Consider the following 21,280-nt stretch of genomic DNA (forward strand, 5'->3'; position numbering starts at 1 on the left):
TAAAATTAGAATCCAAACTTTGTGGAATGAAACTTTGAGACAAATAAGTGGTAGATGTCAAAGAAAAGAGGCAGAAGAGTTAGAGGGATGAGGACCTTCAACTTTTGCTGTTATGTTGCACATCCCTTGTTTTCTGTCTGCATAGTTCGGGAATGTGATTATACACTTTCCAGAGCAGGGCATATTCAAGAGGAGGAAAAATCAAAGTGGTTTAGATGGAAACGGCTTTGAAATGAGACACCTCTTGTTTCCAGTCTTGTCCCCAATATCTCTAAGTGACCTTTGGCAAGTCATTTCACCTCTCAGACTTGGTTAACTTTATTAATCTGCAAACAGAAAAACAGGGTTTGATTGTTGTAAGGTTCAAACGGGACAAAACAACAATAATTCTTGCCACACAGTGGCAAGATGGGCACACAGTGCTAGTCAATGAATGGCTACTATTTCATAAGGCGTGTTTGTAGCTCCAACTCCCAGGAAATACATAGTGATCAATTAGGTGACTTGGTTTGTGACATTTATTTATTTATTGAATTCAATTATAGAACCAGAATTTTGATAATTACATCTATTATTCTTGGAAATAACAGCTGGCATTTATTGAGTATTTACTATGTGCCTGGCATGGTACTAAGCATGTGTGCCTTGATGCGCCTGGTACACATGTACACACACACACAAAAAACTTACACAAAACACGCACACACACTCTTACATCTATAATCTCATTTTATTCTCTTCTAACATCTATTATGTAGCTACAACTTTATCATTATGTTAAAGATGAGGAAATGCAGGCCAGAGAGATTAAGTCTCTTATCCAACATCTGATAAAAGTAGGATTCAAATCCAGGTAGTCCCAGAGTCCACATATTTAACATGAGGAAAAAAGTGCAGACTGAATGTTAAATAAACACAAATAATTCATTTCAGCGAGGAGTCAACAAGAAGTTTACAGCACTGAGAAAGACGAGTCAGCAACAGAAGGAAAAAAATCCAGAGAAAATGGCACTTGCTGCATTGGAATGAAAGATAATCTGCAGAAGGTAAATGGACAGGAGAGATTTTCATCATTTTTAATGTATTTGCAATGACCATGATTTATATTAAAGGTTCTCTTCTCTGAGGCTCAGTTTTCTCAGCTGAAAATGAGCTTGTTGGACAATTGAACTCTAAGGTGCCTTCTCTGGTTCTATTCTACATCACTTCATGAGTTCTTATCAGCTACAAAGAACAATTTCCACTTTTCCATGTATGTTTCAGAGAAGATTCCAAATAATGTTTGATCATCTCTAGTCATATCTCAGAGCTGTCAGTTGATAACTGACTCCATTACTTCGGTACCCATTTTCCAAGATGTTAAGAGGAGTTTGGTGGTGCTGGAGAGAGACAGAGACTAAGAAACTTGGAGACCAAGGGGACCCCTCATTAGCAGTGGAAGCGAATATCGACATATGTCAGCAGAATTCTTTCTCACATGGAAACTCTTCTGTGAATATCCAACAAAGAAATCCATGTTAATGGAATCTTGTCATATTTAATATTTTAAGCCAGCAACCTAACATTTCCTACTGAGAATTGATGGATTGGCTAAAACAGAGTATTTTAGCCCCATTTGAATGATTAGCTTAAGTCTCTGCCCAGAAAAAGTGTGGTAATCAAAATCTTATCCATTGAAGCAGCCTGTTTTTTGAGGTTTAACAGCAGCCTCAGAAATTGGACATTTTATTTCATCTGCACAAGCAGTGTCACAAAAGATGGTGACACAGTGACAGACCTTGTGAACGTGGAGCCTGGAGCTTGGAGGAAGGGGAACTCGGTGCGTTTACCACAATCAGGTAAGGGATGTGGTTAAATGGACCTAGAATCACACAACTTGGGCTCAAGGTCTGGGCCCAATCTTCAAGAGTATCTCTAAGCCAAAGTTTCCCAACATGGTGATAATTTGTAGCATGTGCTATGAGGTAACACATGGTATCACATACTGTCCTGAAGAGTGAGATGATGTCATGGAAGTGCCTTGTAAACCGTAAATCACAGATGTTAAGTGGTTCTGTGGCTGGCTTCATTGTGAGAGGGTTTAGGTGAAGGCACTTTTACACAGCAATAGCAGCATTGCCAAAATAAAATCTGCATAAAAGCAAAATAAGTATCATGGAGATCTATGGGCATAAATAACAAAACAATATGCATCAGAGTGTAGTGGAATTTAAGTGCTGGAGAGGTTATATGGGATCAAAGAGGAAAGTTAGCAATAAAGTCAGCCAAGGTACATTTCTGTATCTACTAACTTAACATTTTAAAGGATTGGAACTGTGAGGAATGAACTAATTGATGGAATTTTGGAAAATAGAAATGTAGGAAACACAATTACGCTGGAGAGTGTTGAATATTTTAAATACCTGAAATTCTAAATGCCTAACTACATATTTATAATACAAATTGCCATGAATATTACTTTTGATTATGGTAGAAATTACCTTACAACATTTTAGTGTCTTCCTTGTACCTTGAATAACTATCTTAAGCACTCAAATAGAAGTCAGGTAATATATTAGCTCATCTCATTAGTGGACTTTACTGGTCACGTATCTTAGATAATATTAAGCAAAGAACCAAAGTGACTTATAGCAGAGTTTCTTGGCCATATTGACGTTTCGGACCATGTAACTTTTTGTGGTGGGGGTATCCTGTGCATTGTAGGATGTTTAGCAGCATCCCTGGTCTCTACTCACTAGATACCAATTGTACCTCTCAGTTGTGACAACCAAAAATATTCCTAGATATTGACAAATGTCCTCTGGAGGGAAAAAAATCATCCTTGTTTGAGAGTTACTCCTCTACAGTGACCACCTTCAGCTTTCATGACTCAGAATTCCAAAATTTCTAGGTTATTAAAATTAGTCAGAGATATTATATTATAAAGACTAAATGCTTATACATTTAAATGCTTTGCGTTGCTAACATTTTGCATTTAACTCTTACTGTCTTTTTTTTTCCTTTGGTTGTGTTATGAAGGTGCACTATTCTCTCTATGGTTAGACAAGGTACTTCTGAGGGACTAGGTTGTATGTCTTTTTGTCTTCTAGCTCTGCAGTCTTTTACATTTTCATTTACCGTCTGTGTTTTATTATATGTTCTCAGGTGACTCCCAAAGTAGATAGAAATTGTGAGTGCTAGTGAGATAGCTGCTCACTAGCACTTTGAAATGATTATGTCCCGCCCAACTACATCCACATCTGCATCTGCATCTACCTCTGACCTCCTCTGTTTTTTCTCCCTCTATTGATTGATTGTTGTTGCTAGCTCACTGTCTTCTATATACCCAGATACCTCTTAGGGTCAACTTTATTTCCTTATAAGTCTACAGCCTCTCCCCTAGTTATTCATTTCAACCAACACTCTCTCTAAGAAACGCCCCTCCCCACTTCAGATTTTTCTGGGGCAACTATTGTTATCTTCCACCTGCCCTTCCTGCCTCTGGTCTTTCTATATAAGGTACATTTTATTCTGTTATATTAATATCCCTGAAGCATTCCCATCCCAACAAATTCTTTAGCCTTCTAGGGACTAACTCTAACTTATTTCTTCAATCCTATATCTTACCACTGGAACTAAAAATAATTTCTCTGTATCCTGCACTTCTTTAGGACTTCATCTCTTAATTTCTTCAAATACTGTCATTTGATCTAAACCTTTTTTTTGTGTGTTTTTGATCATTTAGACTAACATTTGAAAAAGAAACCCATATCCCCTTTAATGTTCAATGTATATATGGGAACCCGAGAATCTAGAACTTAAGTACTCTAAAGTTACTTTAAAGATTATTTTAGAGAACTACAATATATAGATGGTTATAAAATACTTTACATGGAATTCATGCATCCCTGATGTTGATACTGTTTATTTTGCTTCTTGGAATTTAACATACAGCAGCCTTCTTTACCTCCTCATCTTATGGTGGGACATGAATATGTAAATGTAGTTTCCATATTTAAAAAAATTGTGCGTAAGTCTTAATCTGCATTCCACTTCAGTGGGTCTTAAAAATACTTGCTTAAGAAAGGCTGACTCTACAAAGGTCAAATATGGTGGTAACATAGAGAATGAGAGGGAGACATGATTATTTAGTGGCACTTATTGCCACAGGTACTGGTCCACTTATTGGAGTAGAGTGAGCACATATTGAACTTGTTGTTTGCCATCAAGAATGCTGAGCAGTTCCATGGGAGAAGGTCTTGGCTTGAGCCCAGGTTGATAGTAAATGTAGGCCATTACTAGTTGATGTCTGTTTGATGGTCTGTATGAAATGAGTTGGTGGTCTCAGTCCAGTTATTAGAAGACAGGTGTCTACATCTCAAAACATCATGACAATTGGCACTAATTGGCATCTTTTTTGGGAATCTCAGCAGAGAAGCAGAGGAATAAATGGGGGGAAAGGAGAAGCTGTTGTTACCCTAGATAAAGAAGTCTTTGGGGATATAAGCAGAAAATAATTACCTACTGCTCAAAGAACAGTATTTTCAGAAGATCTAGACATTTCCAACATTGAAAGGACTTTTTTCAGTTATTTGTCCATCATCTCTCTCTTATCTTCCTTTCCATTCCCACATCCTCTTGCATTTTAGAACTGGACATTTGGTCCCACTTTCTTGTTTCTTATCTCAGGGAACATGTTCTGGGATGAAAAACATCTGCTTGGGTATCTACCATGTTCTTTCATCAATTCAACCTCAGACTTCATGTTCCTGGTTTCTCCCAGGACTTATGATACCTCAGTTTTCGTGCACATACAAGAGCTGAGCATGTTGGTTCAGTTGCTACCTGTTAATGAATTTTTCTTCTGTGCTGTACTTTACTTGGTGATACTGGGATACATGTCTCTTACATTCTGCTGTCTCTCCCACTATTCTGAGCTTTCTGAGATAGGACCCTTGCTTGATTCATTTTAGCATTCCTGCAGTGCACTCATTAGGTACTCAGTTAATGAATGAGAGAAACAATGAATAAATGAATGAATGCATTTTTAGCCTTTGGAGACACATACTCGTATCTAAGAGTGAAATGAAAAGTAAATATGAAAGAGACAGAGTCTAAGAGACAGAGTGGCAGGAATTCATCGTTCTATTCTACTTGGTGCCTTTGACATTCTCCCACTCTCATTTTGAATGGTTGCTTAGTGTTCTAATCTATGCAAGCCATCTTATACAATTGCTTTGTAATCGGCATAATTCAGCTTTCTAGCTGAGGAGCCTGCTCCGATGTATGTCTATAAGGAGGATTGTGTATTCTCTGTTAGAGTTTATAATTTCACCACTGCTATATCCAGTGTTTTTCATTGCATGTGAAATAATAATTTAATGAATGTGATTTTGATTATTTTAACCAATAAAATTATTTAACACAAAGGGAAGAATTTCTTAAACACGAGAAACCATGACTACATTTTGGCACTGCAAATAAATATATTAGAACTGTTTTGCTCATGTCTATTAGAACTGGGTAAATGTTTCTGAGTATTTTGTTATTCTTAAAATATAATTTATTATTAAAATGTGAAACAGTACTATTTTTAAAAACACAAACCCAAAATAGCTGTCAAAATGTGTCAAAAAGAGAGCTTTGATTCTCTTTTTGATTATTTAATTAAATAGATCTACCAACATTTAATATAGGACTATTAAATATAGCAAATGGTGAATATAAATTAGTATATATTGATAAAATTTGTGATAAAACACATAGACAATAAAATTTTTTAATTATAAAATTATTTGTTATGATTTTTGACTAGGAAAATGGTTTCCCTTTTTCTATATCTATATGTGAACTTTAACTAGAATATTTCCCTAATTTTTTGAGAAAAAAATGTGTCACATGAACATTGATTAGAAACAACTTTACAAATGTGACAATTTTAATGTCAAGATATATTTCCTAAGTTCAACATTACTTGTTTTGAACATTAGACTGCCAAATAAGCAGCAAATTTTTACAAATCCTTTAAGTATTAGAACCAAATAACCCTCGTATTAGTTGTCAAGAGTGTGCCATGTACTACTGGGCATCAGCATTGCAGAGTATTTATAAAAGGAAGGGCAAAACCAGATACTCAGGTTTGTGACATAGGATCATGCACGTTGGAAATCAAGAGAAATCAATTCAGATATTGCAATCTTTAATAGCAGAACAAGAAACACAGAGCTACCATTGCACTTATTCATTCTTTAATTTCTTAGGTAATTTAGAATATCTTGAATTTTTCAAGTATGAACTAAATGATACATGTTAGGTAGGATTATTACCAAGATTACAGCTTAGGGCAGCGTTCACGTGCAGATCAGTGCTCTTAGGTAATTCAGACCAGTTTCGAGCAGTCAGTTTCTGCTAAGCACTTACCAAAAATTATTTTCAGTAAAGCAAATGACATTTCAAACCCAACATAGAATTTCTATTAACAGTAAGCAATTTGTGAGCTGATCAATGTGGATTCACTATCTAAGGCATGTCGGTATGTTATGCTTTCATGCCTCTTGATATCATCACTGGAAAACTCTTTGGATTTATTTCCTTGATGCTCATTGCAACAGTCTCTAGAAAGCATAGCTTATAGAATGGTTTTAAATTTCATCCTTTAATTCAGTTTATGGGCCCTCACCTTCAAAGTTTTTACATTCCCTTAAGACATATTTGGGCTCGCCTTTCTTTTTGATAGAGTTGCAATTAGTCCTGGGGAGCAGTTGTTTCCAATTAACAAGGAGGAGAAAATCACAACTGAAGTTTTATAACAAATCATTAGGCATTCTGATATCAGACCAGTGTATTATGAATTTTTGTAATAAAAATCTGTTCCATATTGTTAAAAACAATCCTGCCCATTCTTATTTATTTAGGATCATTACATTTTAGTACTTACTGGCATTTCCTGAGAAGATAAATATTTTGGTGTTTTTGAGCTTCCCAGAGGGATAGAATTTCTACCATGCACATACACACCATTTTGCTGTAGCTCATTTTATGTCACACAAACAGTAAAATGCAAAATACTCATTCTAACACTGTGGCTTGCACTGAATGGTCACAGCATTAAGTTAAAGCTAACACATTTTTAATAAAGGAAATCAAAGTCTTTTTTTTTTTTTTTACAGAAGACAAGATAACTATTTTAATGAAACAATGATCTTATTCATCTCACAATCATGTTATAGTTTTGAATAGTGGTGGTCTCTGCCTCTGTAACTTTTTTTTAAAAATAGATGTATTATGATTACAAAAGTTTTGATTCCTAACATCTAAAACTGAAATATTTAATTTTTTTGTGTGATTCCCTGTCTATATGACAAATAGTTCATTGTAGATACCGGTAAATATATCTGAGGAATAAGAATGTGCTAAAACTTACCTTTGGTAATCATAGACTCTTTAAAAAGGAGAAAAATGAAAACTGCTATTTAGTAGCTTTTAATAAGATGCTGCAGTATATAGGGAGATAGCCTGTAGGTTCTTTTTATATAGTTTAAAACATAACCTCCACCCCTCCACACACAGATGTAGACAATATACATTTGTTGTGTAGCTTGTATTGATATTAATGGAACTTATGTGAGCATATCCAGGTCTAAAAGGTGGGCCCTAAGGGCTTTAAAAGATTCTGCTATAGCTGAGAAGGGAAGCTAATGTTTCCTTGATTTTAGAAGTCAGGTCGACTTTCACAGTGCAAAAAGCCAGCATTATGTAATGAAAATATCTCAGTAAATTTCATCAATAGGTATGTATTTTTCATGTTCAGACTTCAGGTAAAAACTGAACAACCTTTAGTTGAAAAAGATGGGTGAATACTGTAATTTTTGTAGAACATCATTAACTAGGTTAAATAATTCCTTTGCTATTTGGGAACCAGATAAACAAGTTTCTGTAGAGCCCTTTATTAAGTGTGTGTGTATCTCCCTTCGTCTGTGTGTTTGTGTGTTCTGGGGAAGCGGATGACAGAGTAGCAGGAGTTGTAAATTAGCAGTTTGTGCAATATGCCTATATGATGAAAAAATTTATGTAGAATATTACACTGTTGTTTTTCAGATATATTTTCCCTCCAGATGCAGCAAAAAAGTTTTCTTGATGTCTAATCAAGCAATGCAGTTTTTTCAGATTTGAAGAACTCAGAAAGTTAGTTTTTTTATTCTTCTTCATTTAAGTATTATTTTTTAATTGCAGTGTATTAAACATAAAATCTGGTACAATCTTTAAAAATAAATAGGACCTAACTATAAATGGGCCCTGTTGTGTTTTTATCTTTGACAAGCAAGTAATTGCTTCTCAAATTTATCAGTTTGTTTATGCAAAAACCATTTACCAAGCCTAGCTCAAAAGCATCAATTTCATCATTATCATCTTATTAATTTAGCCAAGCTATAACACAGCTGATTATTCCTGAGTAATATCCTCTGCAGCACATCATGTGTGGCAAAACCATCTGTACAGTACCTATTTAATAAATAAACCCTCGGCTAAATGTCTCTGTTTATTGAGAACTAATGTTTATAGAAAATATAATGGAACTCAATAAATAACTCAGCTTCATCAACCTGCATATGAATCAGTGCGAAGAACGCTGACATCATCACCTTTCAAGTACCAGAGAAAGCAAAATTACCCAAAAGAGCTATAGAGTCAATATTAAGGCATTAAAACTGCAATGAAGGCATATTAATGCTTAAAACTTCATTGTTGGCAGTGGAATTGGCACAATGGACATATTTTATAACTCTAGGAATACTTAGGCTTTATGGCTGCTTCTTTGTTGACTGCCTTGCACTTAATGTAGTTTTCCACTTTAAATAAAAAAAACCCTCAAGATCTTTTAAAAAAAAAAAACAAGAAAATTGCTGATTCTAAGCATTCATTTTTAAAATAATGCAAACTGCTGATTCCAATTGTTCAGATTTAAGAAAAAAAAAGCCAACTTCTTTAACTCCATGCTTCCTGAATTCATATTAGTAGTAACTAGATATTTTGTGGCAAAGGCTTTTTAAAAAGTCACAAGTATTTTTTTAAAGAGATTATTCTAAGTGACATCATTAGTACTGAGAATGTGAGAAGGATTTAGTCATTTTGCAAAGAAAGGCCAACTTAGGTTTTGAAACATTAGTAATATTCATGCCCAGTATATAAAAGTGCACAATTATTTAACATACTCACATTGATTCTCGTCACCACACTATTTTAAAAATTTGCATTAATAACTTAAATTTTTAAGCTAGTATGAATCCAATGAAGCCAAGTGGATTATTTTGAAACAGATAATGAAAATGGAGCCATTGGTTACAACCTGTTTCAAAAGTCTATCTGTCCTCATTTTACTTTCCAGAAATAAAAGTTCATTGACAGAGAATAAACATTGTCCTTATTCAAATCCAAGGAATGGACCTTATTGATTTTTGAAAGCAACTCTATTTTTGTGCATCAGTATGGCCCACTTCACCTGGAAGCTTACTTGGCATGTAGCTTAAACTCTTCCCTTCTTCCAGTGCCCACAGGACTTCAGATTTTTACTGAGGCCCTACCCTGTTGTAATTTAAAACCTAAGGAATTAGCAGACGCTGACCTGTTGCTAGGGACATGCGGGCTCATTTTCCAGGCCTGGTTGCTACTTCCACTCATGCAGCTCTGAAACCCACCTGGCTCACTCTTCTAGGTGAAGATGGATATGTTCACACTTTGAAGACATTTTTCTAAGGCTACAAGATCTTTGTAAAGTTACAATTAGGGAAAAGAGTTGTGTATATACCTTTCAAATGTCAATCTAAAGGCAGGATGTTGTTTTTGTTTTTGCTGCTTTTCAAAACATTTATTACAATGTCTCATGAGAGAAGGGGGCAAAGTGTGATAACCCAAGAGGGGTTACGTCCTGTAATCTGTAGATATCAGCTTTTTTTTGCCTAGACGCTGGATTCATTATTCTAGATGTACAGTTGTGTGTGTGTGTGTTATTTTTAAGTGTTTCAATTTATGCAGTGGGCTCTGTGGTTTGTACAGAGACTACCCATTCTCCAATCCTAGGAAGGGTTGAGGGAAGATTCCTAACAGAATCTTCATACCTCCTAAATGAGGCAAATGCCTCAAACAAAATGAATACCACATCAAAGGAGCAGAAAGATAGTGAAATGCTGCCAGTAATTGCCTTTTGGGGCAACTCAGCTTAAACAACTTAAAGCTTGCAAACGCTGCACCCACACTACCCAGAAGAATACTTTTGTCCGAGGGTTTAAATTGCAAGCTAGGAAGCCAACAACTCTAAAACCCCTGCTTGGGAGCCAGAGCACGCAGTGTGCCTTTGACATATGTCTATAAGGAAACCTGTGTCTGGCACATCAGCAGTTTTGAATAGCTCGGGTTTGGTGACCAAAGTCAACACCCCACATATTTTGTCACAATTAGACTCAGATCAGCAAAAAGGCTGTTGGATTGACTAACTGGGTACATCTACTTAAGATGACCTGTGGTTTAAAAGAGCAGAAAGAAAAGAATGCTAGCCAACGCTCTGCCTGCAAGTGGCCTATGCCCAGAGGACTCCTGAGATTAAGCAAAGTAAAATTTTATCTGTTTGTTCTGAGTCTAATTCAGTGTCTAGCCTCCCATTCTGTAATCCATAAAGTCATTTTCATCCCATTTTAAGAAATCAATTTTAGATATTTCTGATGAGAGGTGATGTCAGACCTTACCATTTTGAAGCAAGAAATCAAAATACCAATTCTAGTCATCCACCCTGAGATGGGTAACAGGGGGCCGGTGCATCTCTGCTGTATGTGGAAGATAGAGAGTATGTCTCCCATAAAATGTGAGTGATTTGGACATATTTGAATGCATTGGCCTAACATGGCTCTTAAATCCACCTTGGTCTAGTCCTTAGGACTCGTTAAGGGAGTAGTAATTTAGCTTATATCTGTTAAGAATCAATGCTAGGGGCCACTGAATGTGACAGACCACAATTCAAAGTTATAATGCCAAAGCTGAAGATGCAAAGAGAGGCCTTTCCTATAGGCTGGCCATAGTCTCGGAGAAATCTAGGAATTGGTAAATCTGATGTATATCTGTGGAAAATTCCTGGCTTGAGAAAGGAGAAAAATTATGAAGTAGGTGGCACATTTTTGACTTTCTTGCATTCTATGGTGGTAGCAACTCTATAAAGAATAGAAAAACGTATAGTTTCAAAGGCAACATTGCAATAAATACCAAAAAGAAGATGGTAATATAATTGGATGATTTAAGGCACAGTAAAATATATTCATCTGTCATGCAACAATATTTATCTAATCATGCAACAATATTTATCAGGTGCCTACATTGTGCTAGGCATTGGGATACTATAGTGAATATAAAGAGATACTGTCCTAGTTTCGCAGATGGCATGATCTGGTGAGGAATTGAAAGGTTATAGAAATAAATGCAAAATTCAACTGTGAGAAAGAATATGAGGAACAGATGCAAGATGGAGGTGTTGAGAATATTTCCAGCAAAGAAAATAGCCCTTTAAAACAACCATGGTGGTAAAGCAGTCCTGTGGTGCGCTCAGAGAACTGAAAGAATAGTGTGAATGAACAGTAAGAGAAATCTGGTGCAAGGTGAACCTGGAAAAGGTGGCAGGGTTTGATGTTAAGAATTTTGGTCTTTACAGCAATGTTAAAGTTAATCCATATTATCCACGGCCTTACTGTTCACTGGAGAACTTATTACTGAGTCCCATGGCAGAAAATATTTGCCATCAGCTGATACTAAAATATTATTCACTTCTTCAACTGATATTTTATTGAGCACCTACACTATGCAAGGAACGAGCATTGTTAATATAGTGGTGATGCACATATGCATGGTCCATGCTGTCATGAAATTTTTATTCTAAGATAATTTTTTATTTTTAAGCCACAGGGTCTCACTCTGTTGCCCAGGCTGGAGTGCAGTGATGGGATCATAGCTCACTGCACCCTCAAACCCCTGTGTTCAAGTGACCCTCCTGCTGGAGCCTCCCAAGTAGCTAGGACTATAGGCATGTGCCACCACACCCCACCAATTTTTAAAGTTTTTTTGGTAGAGATGGGGTCTCACTACGTTGCCCAGGCTGGGTTCGAACTCCTGGCCTTAAGTGATCCTCCCACCTCGGCTTCCCAAAGTGCTGGGATTACAGGCATGTGCTACTGTGCCCTGCCAGAAAAGATAAACTTTGAATACAGGTGTAACAAGTGTCATAAAGAGAGAGAGCAGAGTTTATGACAGGGGAGTCATTTTGATGGTGTGAGTTGGGGATGTCACGCTACAGGAGTGATTTAAGCTGACGTGTGAAATATGTATTCCAGCTAGACTGTCCACTATCAACAGTGAGAAAGTGGTAGGAGGTAAAGAGAAAGAATGAAGGGCTTAAAGCCTTAGTGACTGTTTATAGCTAAATAGTGGAAACCAATATGATTTTGTTAAATGCTGGATATGGCAGTTGCCTTTTTGACATTTTTCCCATGAACCTGCAGGAATACATGAGTTTTGAGGAGTGAGGATGTCTTTGTGAAATTGCTCATCACAACACACACAGTTTAACCTGGATTAGATCCCTCAAACACACTTCCAGCCAATGGCCACTCCTGCCCTTCAGCAGGGCTCTGTGGTAGGTATGAATGCTAAGACCTGAGACCATGATCTTTTTTGACAAGCCATTTTTTGTCCTGGGATCCCAATTAAATCCATATGCATTCTGTCTTTGGGGTCAGGAGGATTAAAGTTGGGGATGGAATGAGGCAGATAATTATGACTACCTCTTATTTACTCCTTGTTTCTCTTTTGGGGATACTCATATGGAAATACATAAGCTATTTTTCTTCCGTTATCCTCCTGAGGAAAGAAGGAAAAGGAATGGGTTGGAAATCTTGGGCTGAAGCAGAGAGAATTGTGGGCTGTGCTGAGATGGTGCTTTCTGGTTAATAGACTTCCAAAGTTTTCTAGTTCTCATCACTGTTCTGTCAAGGAGTAAGTAGCTCTGAAGCTCTCCATAATATCTGTTCCTCCTGGGTTGCAGCTCTTTTGTATCAGAGCTCAGACTAAAAACAATAGCTGTAGGAGGAGGTATTGGAATAAATGAAAATCAATCAAATACTGCAGAATCCTGAGCACTCTGCATCTGCATGGCTCAGACACTACTGCACACAGCGTAGGAGTTTGTCTTGTGTTCCACATCATCCTTTGAAAGGGAATAACTCTGCACTTCACATATATACATGTTTATGGCCTAACATGTCCCACTGTCCTAGGCCTTTGTCTTAACACATTACATCCATTGTTTCTGCTTTCTACTGGTTGAGTGAAAATAGATGGTTACATCAATGCATATAGTAAATTGATGGTGGCCCAGGTAATCAAAAGTCTTGAAAAAATAATTTTAAGAAAAAGATGCACTTCATACAACCTTTTTTTTTTGACTTTCAAGAACTCTTAGTTTAGTAAAAGCTACTCACTACTTTTAAGAGTTTTCCATTTCATTCAACTGTTCACACTGCTGAACTGAGTGACATGGGTGCCACTTTTCTTGTAGAAAGGAAAATATAAGATTTACAAATATTTTCTGACATTTTTGATAAAATGTACAACATAGTTTAGTTGAAGAAGGCGTTTCCTACTTAATGCATTTTAAATTATTCGTGTTTACTTTTACCTCTTTCCTATAAATCTGTAGTCATTCTGGCAAGCTAACTAATAGGCATCCTGGTGTTTACTGCTCATTAAAAGGGAAACACAAGTTTGACTCGAGGGAGAGGGCTTAGGTGGGAAAAGCCATTCCTTATACAGTGATGGTCTTCACACAGTATGGTGATAAAAGCTCAATGGAACTACTCTGGGTCATTCCTTTATCATCATTTGGTGTCGTTTTTGCTTCTTCATTTGCTGATAAAGCATATTTTCTAATGCCAAAGATGGATTACTCCTGCTATACCTGAATTACAAATACAAGGGCTGTATCAGATGCTGTTGTTTCAGCATCAGTGTAAGCCAGAATAAGTATTTAAAGATATTGCAGTAATGGTCATTCATAGAAAGAAAGTAGAACTTTGTTAGTGTCTCTGTGATTTAGAATTCAATGAAGGAAAGAGCTCCCAAGGTATAGAATTATTATTGCTTTTTAATCGCATCTGAGTAATTTTCATTTCTTTTCTTTGTCCTTCAAGTGTAAGAAAATATCAAGAATATTCCTTCCTTGTAGGATAAATCTCACCTACTTTTTTTTTGTAATTTTTGCTTGCTTCTTTGGAATGGAACTGAGTCTAGGTAGTATAGTTACATTAATGTGGGCAGTTTGATTTTTAAAAAAGTCATTTAGTGAATGGTCACCACCTAGTTGGTCAGAATGTTCTCAGGGTGATATAGTAAGTGCTGGCCATAGTTAACTTGATTAGCTGACAAACCATGAAACCTCTTGGTCACCTAGTCATGTAGACATGGTATTAAACTACGGACCACTGATGCATATATCTGAGAACTATGTGAAAGCTTTTATTGACTAAAGGAAAGTTTACAGCACAGTGAAATTATATTACTTAATCTATTAAGTTATGTGTTTTTATAAATACTTTGGAAATATCTCTCTGGTTAGTGCTAAGGAAATCTTCAAGTTAATATTAAAAAATTCACCAAGTTAATGGTTTTCAACCATATTATACCCAATTATCCATCACAAAAATATACTTTATGATGCCCAATATAGTAATCTTAAATGAAATTAACAGATAATACTTACCTACTTGTGCACATCATTGAAAGAGGATCTATGATGTTGTAACTGTAATATGTAGGAAATATAAAAGGGAAGTATATAAGGATATACCATGTATGTAAGCTGTAAATGCTCTGACACCACTATCCTAGTAGATGGAAATACACACTATAAGTCTAAATTGCCACTTAGGTACAGGATTATCCCTCCTGAGAACCATTCCAGGAGTCAAGGGGTTTCCAGTGGTCTAAAAATATGTCTATTTTGTTCTTGCTCCATACCAGTTCTAAACATGGCATTTGGCATGGAGTAAGTGCTCAATAAACACGTATACCATGAATGTTGAATGAACAAAAGAAACAAAACAAATCTTTCTCCTGCAAGAATTTATTTTCTGGTTAGAATGTCAGATCAGTTCAGTAACACACAAAGCAAGGGTTCCTTGGTGCCCATGCATCCCAAACGGGCTGCGTGGTGCATGCTGTGGGGAACTTGAGGATGCAGGCACCCACCCTGACCAGCTGTGAGCTGAGAAGGACTGCTGTGGTCTCAGGTCATCCAAGCAGCAGGCCAGTTATGCGTCTCAACTACACTCTGCTCAGCGCACTTCCGTGCCAGGTACAGGCCCAGGTGCAGGGGACAGATAGGTTAATAAGGCCCTGTGCTCCTGCAACTGCCATTTGAAGGTGTTTCCAACATCAGAAGGTGTCAGAAGCCCTTCAGGGATGGTTAAGTGAATATTCCCAGGCCCCACCTCAGAGATTCCGATCTGCATTTTAACAAGTTTCAGAAATAAATTGTGATGTAAGTGGTTCATGGACCTCACTTTAAGAAACATCAAATGAGGTTGACAATAAACCTAAAATGTGTTCTTTATGAGAATTTTCAATATTTGGGAAATGAATGGCAACCATGGGTGAATGTTGAGAATTCTTTTGACAGGAAATTTCTTACATTCATTTTATAAATCAAGTGAATGCAAAAGATGAGAGTGTATGTTTTTAAAACTTCATTTATAAGACTGATGCTGTTTGTAAGACATTATTGTTTTAATATTCATGTGATAGTAAAAATGGTCTTGATTATATGTGATGCACTTATATTTGTTTTCTTTTGTTAGTATTGCAGATGGAAAGGTAAATGGAAATATATTGAGAAGTATAAGATGGTGTTATAAGGCAGCTTTTAAGGTTTCTAATATCTTATAACACCATCTTACACTAAGATTATTTCTAGAATTTTAAAAAATCACCTTAAAATTCCTTTTTAAGAAACACCTTAGGATTAGCCAAAAGTGTTTATGGTTTATCTCCTTGGTTTAAGATTTTATTTTTATGTACCTTTTACCTTTTATGTACCTTGTCTGAAGTTTTTAACTGTAATCAAACTGTATGTATTAAAAACATACACTCTTATCTTTTGCATTCACCTGATTTATAAAATGAATGTAAGAAATTTCCTTTCAAAAGAATTCTCAACATTCACCCATTGTGGCCATTCATTCCCCAAATATTGAAAATTCTCACAAAGAACACATTTTAGGTTTTTAAGTGCAATCAAGTTTTAAACTGTAATCAAAATAAGAGTATATCTGATGATACATGCCCTTTTAGTAGTATATATCTGACAATATTTTAAATATAGGTAGCTATCTTAGTTACAGAGAAGCTTACATACCAAAGACTAATACACGTTTTTTGATTGTATATATTTGAATGCATTTTTAAAAATGTAATTGGGTGAAAGCAGAATAAAAGACTTTCCAAGTTTTATTATGTATATTTAATAGCTCAACATAAGGGGGTAAATGGACAGTTACTCTGGTAGAAAAAGACCTATAGCTGCGGATAATTCCATTATATCTCCCTCTAGGCAAGGGGACCCACCCCCACTGATGCCTCCACACACTCCCAGGCCTCATCCTCATGAAAACAAATCAACCAACCAACCAAAATAACCCTAATTTTGAATCACAGATCATTAGCATTACTTACAACCATATTCAAATTAATCACAAATTCACAAAAAAGCAATAAATTCATAGGTCAATTAATAGCTTTGTCTACATGATGTCAAACAAGGGTTTTATTACTATTTCTGAACTGAATGTTTTCTTTTTTAAAAATCTAGTTTCAATGCTATGAATACTTAGCTTTTTAAAAATCAAATAATTTACAGGGCCACGAAGATTATAGTTTTCTTCTTTTAAAATTAGTAATCATCTTAGCACATATAAAGTAAACAAAATGAGAAAACAAATGTTCAGTCTATTGTCTTAAGCTTGCAAATGATAAGAAGGCTGCCTTTTTATTCTTTGGAATAGTTCTATAGGTTATTAAGATAACAGAGGACTAGATGAATCTTTAGTGGGATACGTATTTACAGAAAGTTTTCTAAAAAATGCTTTCTATGGAGAAAATCTTTTTGCTTAGATGTGCTATTTTGTGGGTATAAATTCAACTGGGTAGAGAGTATTCTGAACAAATCCTGAGTTGTTCATTTGTTAAATTTGATTTCCTCATTTTTTTATTTTATATATGACCACTGAAAAACTACAAAACAAAAATTTGGTTTAATTTCCATTTAGACCTTTTCCAAGGAGACTCAGTAATACAAGTGAGCAAAGGTCACATTTTTGAAAGAAACTTCCTCTTTCTTATGTATTCTCAGAGTGTTGCCATCATTTATAAAGATGACCCAGCACATGTTATATTCAAATAGAAAAATGATTATAAACATCAACATGTGTAGATTTCCATAGACTTCCTGATATTCACAGGATGTGTAATACTCAAGCATCAACGTGTAGATTTCCATAGACTCCCTGATATTCACAGGATGTGTAATACTGAAGAAATGAGGTATGGTTACACACACACAGGCACACACAAAGGACTCAAGCAGAGCAGAGTCACGAGCAGTGGACAGTTGAGTATGGGACTGACTCAAACGAAACTGATAAAGTGAAAGTGTGTGAAGGCTATGCCTGGTGAGATCGGCCCATGGTTACACCAGATACAATAATAGGACACAGGCGAAGATCCCTTCTGCCTCATGTTGCACTGAGAGTCCAAGAAAGTTTGGCAAGTAGACCCTGAAGTCCTGTCCAGATAATCCAAAATCATCACCCATGGAGCTTAATTCTGAATTTCCGCCCCAGACGAAACTCCGATTAAATTCAATGACTGTTTCTCATTTTAGAAAGTTGTGCATGTGCATGCCATATTCTTTTCTTAGATAAAAACATACCCACAGCTCCTTCCATACAAAACGAAACCAAACACATTTAGAACACATGTAAGCCATTTCTCTATGAGAAAGGCCATTTGTGGTTAACACAGAAAGTATTTATGGTTTCACTGTTAATTGTGGTTTCTTTGTATTAGCCAAAAAAGGTAGCGTTTTTCATGTTAGAAAGAGTATGAAAGCAATAGCCTTTCTAAAAAATATCCGCATTTTCTGGGGCATAAGGAAGTAACTGAATTTATGATATCTTCTAAACACCAAAGGAGTATATGCAACATATAATTGTGTTTTCAATTTGAATAAAAGTTTATTCAAAATTATCTTAATTGTACTTTTGTACATTTCCACAAGATAAGACCATATAATCAACATTGTATATTTAAGGCATTTGATTTTTTATTTGTATTTGTTATCTAGGAATAATAACATTTATTTCTGAATCAATGCTATTCTTGTAAATTAATTCCTTTCTTCTGAAAATTGTTAATTTTACAACGTGCATGTTTATAAACGTGGATTCATTTACCTAAATCAGTTGGCTGACCTGCCTAATCCCTTCCCTCTGTCTTTCTCTTTCTCTCTTCCTTCTTTCTTCTCCCCTACTCTCCTCTCCCCTCCCCTCTCCTCCCCTTCCCCTTCATTCCTTCCAAAATGCAATACTGCATTTTGGCAAGGATTCTATAATGAGAGTGAGTGCATTCAAGAGGTTAATTACATGTAAAAACAGTCAGTTTCATTAATTCAAATGTACTATACATTTTTGGGGCCTATATGTTAATATTTTTTAACAGACATTTCCACAAGTGCTGCATTTTAACATCTGAATGCATCATGTATATATTATTAGAAGAGGGAAAGAAGAGACAATTGTGATTATTAGGTCAATAACCAGAACACTTAGGAAGATTAATATATCAAGCAGTTTTTTGTAAGTACACTGGCTTTTATTACCTACAGGAAAGAATATATTTTCTAATTTCATTATTATGCAATTTAAAAAATTTTAGAAGAAGCAATATATAAATATTTGATTATATCTTATTAAATTCCATAAGAAAAAGAAGCCATCAAAACATGACCCTAATTGCCTCTTTCTGAGTGTGAAAAACATTCTTTATGAAAATGCTTGGAAGTGTAATTTATCAATTTAATCACATACATTTATGTATATCTCCTGAGTGTATGTGAAATTGAGTCTAAATGAACATTTTATGATGTTAAACGCATTTTTCCAAAGATCTACATTTATTCAAAGATCATGTAAAAGGCTGTTAATTTGGATAAATACTATTCTGTCCATTGCTAAGGATTTATAAAATTCTGAGTTTAACTTAAAGACATCAAACATATTGGTACATTTAAATTGCACCAGTATTCGTTTTTAAAAATCTTTAATAAAAAATGTAAAGGTTTTGAATTATATTTTGTCTCCTTTCTCTTACAAATGGAAAATTAAACTGGAATATATTGTTATGTATGAAATTTATTAACTATGATTAGGTTATATACTATATAACTTTCTGCCTCTCAAATATTATTGTAATATATTTTATATAGTGTGTAATATTGAATCTTAGTGTAGTAATATATTTTGACATTTATAGATTTATATATTTTTAAATCTATTCATAATAATAGGATATGTTTTTCATGTCTTTTTGTGATTTTTAGTTTGAAAAACATAAACATTTTAAGCGATAACATTCATAGAAGGCAAATACTTCTCTGTGGAGTCTTTACAAAAAGGAATAAAACCTCAAACTAGAATTCATTTAACTTCATTTTAATAGATATGTTACGTTTTATTTTTGTTGCCGACATCTGAAGTAAATAATTTCTGAATCCAGGTAGTTGTTTTTGCACAGCAGAATAAAATATCTTTTTTACTATTTTACTATTTTCATTTGTATTCAAATATTGATATGAAGTAACCAAAGAACAAAACAGACTTTACTAACACATTCTTCAGTTGCGGGCAATCGGTGGTGAGAGTCAAAAAGAAGAAAAGTCCAAACAAAGGTTTTTCATTTCTTGCTGTTTACAAATATGTAAAAACAAGAATTCATAGTGTCCATATATTTCCTAGCCTTTAGTGTCACATTTTGTTCAGCAAAGGTTTCTTACCTTTTTTCATTGATGCCTTATTGAGAATCCTGAAATACTGCTGCTCAGTTCTTTCCTCTTCATCTGCTTGCATTGTGCATATCAGTCTGTAGGGGGCACTCCTCAGCTACCACAAAGACTTGTGATAAGTCCTTTCTGTGGTCTGAAATGTATTTAATACTCATTATTTTATCAAGGCACTTAGTTTAAAGAGAATTCATAGTTTATCTTTAAAGCATATATAGCCATAATTGAGGAAAAAAACCCTCAGCTATCAAGATGGGCATTTGGATTTCCGAGGATGTTAATAAAAATTTACAAAACTGCATTGTACTTTGGTAAATTAGTACTTTTCAGAGCTTCCTTCTTTCTATTCTTTTCTTGGAGCTCAGGGTGGATTTTATAATACCCAGACTTTTATTACTATATCTCGAGGCTTGTTGTCTCTTTGCCTTGAGGGCTCCCAGAGAGCAGAATGTAGAGTGATCATGATTTACATGTGGGAAGAGGAACCACAGAGTTTTTACATAGAATTACATGCCCTACACTGGAGCTTATAAACAGCTTATCTTTAACGGGAGTGAAATATTGAATTTAAGATTGTGTGTGGCCTTCTCTACTCCCTTTCCTCCCTTTCTCCTCCCATCTCCAACAGAATCTACTTGGGTGGCAATTCTAAGAACCCCTTCCATAATAATGACGTGGTCCTCTCACATGGCTGTATCTTCCAGGTTCACATCAGCTGTGGGTGCAGCTGCTTTGGCTTATTATAGATTTCCATAGTTACCTCTCAGAGAGACCAGCAGCATTAACTGGTCCAACACGTTGGGGGTTGACTTTCCACATTCAGCCTCTTACTTGCCTCCGTGCCAGTGCTTCTGCGTCCTGCTGTTACCATGGTTGTACTCTACTCACCCTCTTTGAGACCAGCCCCTCCTCTTGATCAGAGAGCCCCTCACTCCTCTGGAGCCTGACACTGGATGCCACTTCAGCAGTTGCTTCGTCCTTTTCCTTATCATCAAACGTTCCCTTTCTCTGCTGTAATTTCTCCTATCTCTCTTCACCCCACTTCTCCTGCAGCCTCTCCATTTCTCAATTCATTTTATTTTTTATTTAATTTTATTTTTTTTGAGACTGGCTCTCACTATGTTGTCTGGGTTGGTCTTGAACTCCTGGGCTTAAGGG

At 35.6% G+C, this 21,280-nt stretch overlaps 1 long non-coding RNA gene across 1 annotated transcript; it reads right to left on the minus strand.

The window, feature by feature from the left end:
* Positions 1–713: 713 nt before the first annotated feature.
* LOC129143325 (uncharacterized) lies at positions 714–20,772 on the minus strand. Its single transcript, XR_008546677.2, has 3 exons — positions 20,117–20,772; positions 14,771–14,812; positions 714–2,130 (listed from the first exon to the last, which is right to left on the minus strand). It is a non-coding gene; the product is annotated as an uncharacterized LOC129143325 (long non-coding RNA).
* Positions 20,773–21,280: the final 508 nt, after the last annotated feature.

This window comes from Pan troglodytes, chromosome 13 (assembly GCF_028858775.2).
Source record: "Pan troglodytes isolate AG18354 chromosome 13, NHGRI_mPanTro3-v2.0_pri, whole genome shotgun sequence".
Lineage (NCBI taxonomy): Eukaryota > Metazoa > Chordata > Mammalia > Primates > Hominidae > Pan > Pan troglodytes.